Source organism: Crocodylus siamensis, chromosome 2 (assembly GCF_052110815.1).
Source record: "Crocodylus siamensis isolate JL-2025a chromosome 2, ASM5211081v1, whole genome shotgun sequence".
Classification (NCBI taxonomy): domain Eukaryota; kingdom Metazoa; phylum Chordata; order Crocodylia; family Crocodylidae; genus Crocodylus; species Crocodylus siamensis.
In genome coordinates, this window is record NC_143396.1 from 163,309,509 (window position 1) to 163,314,473 (window position 4,965).

The following is a 4,965-nucleotide window of genomic DNA, read 5'->3' on the forward strand; positions in this document are numbered from 1 at the left end:
GTGCGATGGGCTGGACCGTATGTGACGGGCTGTGAGGCGAGCCCGCCCTGCGCTAGGGGTCGCGGGCGGCTTCTGGCTGTTGCCTCTTGGAGGTAGAAGGTGGCCAGGACCTGGAGCTGCAGATCCTGCTCTGGGGCAGGAACCACGTGGCTGCAGCTCCCCCCACTGCTGCCAGTGCTTCCCTGTCCTACCTGCCTGCCTGGAGTGGCACAGCAGGAGGAGGAGGAGCCTTGGGGGCAGCGGCGAGCCACGCAGTACCTGCCGGCTGCAGCTGTGATAGGAGCAACCCCGCTTGGAAGCTGTGCACTGGCCAGGGCTGGGTCTATACAGTGGGCATGGGTGGGAACATGGTACAGGCTGCCCTGGGCAGGAGCTGGTATGACTGGATGCTGTGTGTAGTGCTGTGGAGGCAGCTTGGGCCCAACACAATCCATTTCCAGGCGCCCTCTCACAAATAGGATTCAATCAGTTGGTGGGCCAGATCTGGCCCATGGACTGTAATTTTCTGACCCCTGGTGTAAGGGAAACAGTGCCCCTGAGCCATGGGGCATGCAGGGGCTGTGTCCTGCCCCTCCTCCCCCTGACAGCCTGTTGCAGTGCCTCATCCCTGCTGCCCCAGCTGCATCCTTGGCAACCAATTGGTGGGGTTTCAAGGGCATCAGACCTCCCCAAGAACAGAACCAAACCAATTGAGTCAAGGACTGCACGCAACATCTTTCAGAACAAATCATTTTAAGGAAGTATAGAAAGAGTATCATATACTAAAAATCAAACATCTACTATAATATGTTTGAATTTTATTTAAAAAATAATTTGAGTAGTGCATGCAAAGATGATTAAAGACAAACACAGGAACTCAGTGTGAAGAATGAAGTGTCTGATGTGTGTTAACCAGAAAATCTAAGTCAGGCATCATCTCTCTTGTTGCAGTGCAGAGCACTGCTGCAAAGTGGTCATCACTCATCAAAGATCTTAGATTTGATATGTTGACTTTCATTACAGGAAATGGCTGCTCACATATGTACGTTGATCCAAACAGCACAAGCCTCTTCCAGGCATGAGCCTTGATCTTTAGAAACTTCTGTTCACTGAGAGAAGCATAACAAGCTAGGAAGTGGCACTGATTTGAATTGCTCTGCAAAAAATTCATCACACTTCAGGTCAATAAACTCAAGTTGGAGGTCACATGGAGCACAGTCAGCATTAAATGTGACAGGTGAGACCAAAGAGAAGTCTTCTATCTTTTGAAAATCCTTGAATTGGTGTGAAAATTCAGCATGCAAGTTACACGTCATTACTCATGATTTTTTTAGGTTTGATCAGAGACAATAATCTGCTGCAATTTAGGAAAATGGCTGAAATCAGTGTTTCCTATCTGATGGGAGAAAAGGAGTAACTTCATCAGAAATGACTTGATGCTGGAATGCAATTTATGAGGAAAACGCCCCTTCCCTTGCAGTGGTGAATTCAGATAATTCATGTAGCCCATGATGTCAACGGCAAATGCAAAATCAGAGAGCCAATCTGCATCATTCAGCTGTGGAAATCTTTTTCTTTCATGTTAAAAAATAAATCAATCTCAGTTCTCAGTTCCTATACTCTTTTCAAAACCTTACCCAAACTAAGGCATCTTACACTGATACGATACAGAACATGTGTGCTCAGACTCAGGCTCCTCAAGCAGTTAACAAATTGCCTGTGGTTTAATCCTCTTGCTCAAATGTAGTTGACCATTTTTGTACCTGTATCCATGACAGCGCTTAGTTTTAGAACACTTTTACAGAGGACCTCTTGATGAATAATACAGTGTAAAAATAATTCTTTGTTCTGGATTTGTTTCTTTGACTTGGTTTTGAATTCTTTTTAGCAATACAACAAGTTTGTCTGTGAGTTTTGGACTTCCATTGGTGGTCTCTCACACCAATTTTTTCCAACCCATTCCCAATTTTGACATGCATTGATTTACTGCCTCCAATAATTCTTTTCCATTTGTTCTGTCTTTCATTGACTGCATTGCTGCCAATTCTTCTGTGAGCAAATTTTCAGTGACTCCTCAAATGAAAATCAACAACAGAGCTATATCTTTGACATCACAACTGTCATCAAGTGCCAATGCAAAATATGAGAAATCATTTGCCTCATTTTTCAACTGCTGATGCAGGTTCTCAGAGATATCTTCAACATGTCTCACAATAGTTTGCCTTGACAAGCTAACATTCTGAAACTGCTTTTTCTTGTTTGGGCACAAAATTGCAGCAGACTTGAGCATATATTCCTTTACAAATTCTCCGTCAGAGAATGGTTTTGCTCTTCTTGGTGATTGTGTGTGCAACCATGTAACTCATTCTTGTAGTATTTGATATTTTTAAGTTTCGTTGCCTCTGTTTTCTTGAACAGGAACCAGGATATCCCACCTACCAGAGGTAGAGACAATCTTGGGGATAGCTCTGTCAGGCCTTCAGTCAGTGCAAATGTAGTTAGGGATCTGGAAGGGCTAGACATTTTTAAATCTGCAGGTCCATATGTCCTCCACCCAAGGGTGTTGAGGGAGCTGGCAGGGCTCATCGTGGAGCCCTTGGCCTAGCTGTATAAGCATTCGTGGTCATCTGGCCAGGTGCCGGGGGATTGGAAACTGGCTTATTTTCAAGAAAGGGAGGAAGGAGGACCCAAGTAACTATGGGCCTGCAAGCCTCACCTTGGTGCTCAGGAAGATCTTGGAGAGAATCGTCAAGGAGCACATCTGTGGGGGCCAGCAGGGGAGATTATGCTCAGGGACAATCAGCATGGGTTCATCAAAGGGAGGTCCTGCCTGACCAACCTGATTGCCTTTTATGACCAAGTAATAAAATCCTTGGATGATGGTGTCGCCATAGTTTTTCTAGACTTTAAGATGGCCTTTGACACTGTCTCTCACCCCATCCTCATCAGTAAATTAAGCAACTGTGGTATTGATGCCTGCGCAATTGGATGGGTAAAAAATTGGCTGATGGGTGTCATATTGAATGTAATAGTTTGAATTTTTGTAATACATACCCATTAGCCAGTTTAGAAAAAAGGCAAGGTTCATCTTATCTAGGCTGTTGCTTGTTTTTGCCCACATGGTGAATGTCTTGATTCTGAATTTTATCTTTAGAGGCCTTGCAGCGAACGTGCTGAATGTCTTGGGTTTTGAATTTGATGTCTAGAGGCCTTTAACAAAGTTAACCTAGAAGTGACCTGTGGGCAAACGCTCTGAGAGATCAACACCTAGAGGCTTTTGAAAGGAGGTTGGCACGAGAGGTCACAGCAGTGGTGTGGAAAATTTCCCAAAGACGACCCAGGAAAGGAATCTGTTGGGTAAAAGAGCCGAGCCCAAATTTGGGAGTAGTGACAGGTTTGGGTAGGAGGGGCCCAAGACAGCAACTCACCCAATAAAAACGAACATACAGTCCCTATTTGGAGGGAACCTCACTTGCAGAACACCGAAGGAAGAATCACAAGTGTAGGCTGGATCAGATTGATCACCTGAACCACCCTTTCCGTGAACAAGAACTCCCGTTCACGCTGAAGCCGCAGAGCGCCTGAGTGCGACCGAAGGACGGGGACTTGTTCCTATCACTGCTGAGACCAACCCTAAAACCAGAACTAATGAATGAAAGTATCCTTGGGGATTTGGTTTCTCGGAATTCTAGGATTGTATGTAGAAATAACCTTTACTTGTATTTGTAGCTGTTTTTGTAATACTAATTCTTATAGCATTGTTTGGGAAGGGTTTCTTAAAGCTAAGCAGTGTTATACGTGTAGCAAGGAATTTTAAAATAAAATTGTGTATGAATTAAGTGTGCAATCATTGTGAAATTGTGCAATCAACCAAATACTCCCCCATCCAGGTGCATCAAACGAATCAGTAAATTGTGTGGGATCTTTATCCCATAACCCACTAGAGACAATGGGGCACACCCAGAGAGTAGTGGTGGATGAGTTGTACTCAAACTGGTGAGATGTGAGCAGTGGGGTACCCCAGGGGTTGGTCCTCAGGCCTGCACTCTTGAACATCTTCATCAGCGACTTGGACGAGGGGATGGAAAGCATGCTGTCTAAGTTCGTTGATGACACTAAGATGTGGGGCAAGGTGGACACACTTGAAGGGAGAAAGAGGCTGCAAATAGATTTAGACAGACTGCAAAAGTGGGCAGATGAGAATAGGATGGGATTCAACATAGATAAATGCAGGTGCTGCACTTTGGGAGAAGGAATCCACAGCATACAGGTAATAAGCTGGTGGAGAATAGGTTTAGGTTAGAGATCAGAAGGCAGTATTTTACAGTTAGGGTGGCCAATATCTGGAATCAACTTCTCAGGGAAGTGGTCCTCGCCCCTACCTTGGGCAAATTCAAGAGGAGGTTGGATGATCACCTGTCTGGGGTCTTGTGAACCCAGCATTCATTCCTGCCTGTGGCAGGGGGTCAGGCTAGATGATCTGTTCAGGTCCCTCCTGATGCTAGCTACTATGAAACTACTATGAAACTATAATTCCATCCTATGCTGCCAGTGCTTTTGTGAAAAAATGTTGCTCTTTCTGCATTGTAGCAACCATCTCCTCTGCTCTCTTTGCTTTTTCTTGGGCAGACAGTTACTCATATTTGAACAAATGCTTGGTCTGACGATGCCAATTCAAACTGTATTCTTTGAATAAAACCACACTTTCTTTGGAAATTAAGCAGACAGCTTTTCCACCCACTTCGGTAAAAAATATTTAGAGATCCATTCTTTGTTGAATATTTGGCTTACATTGTTTACCTTCCTTTTCTCTGATGTGCTCATATCCAACTTCTTCTTTTGTGGAGTGGTGATTTTAGGGATGTAAATATCATTAAAAAATATCCATTTACATTTTTCTAAGTTTGTTACTTAACCATAATGTCTCAGGGCATTCCCCTTGCCCTGGCTTCTGCCCTTACCAGTCATGTAGATGTCCTTGTTATA

The 4,965-nt window shown here is 44.3% G+C and overlaps 1 long non-coding RNA gene across 1 annotated transcript; it reads left to right on the top strand.

Annotated features, from left to right (window-relative positions):
- The first annotated feature begins 1,089 nt into the window (after positions 1-1,089).
- Positions 1,090-3,818, top strand: LOC149871021 (uncharacterized). Its single transcript, XR_016440174.1, has 2 exons — positions 1,090-1,216; positions 1,314-3,818. It is a non-coding gene; the product is annotated as an uncharacterized LOC149871021 (long non-coding RNA).
- Positions 3,819-4,965: the final 1,147 nt, after the last annotated feature.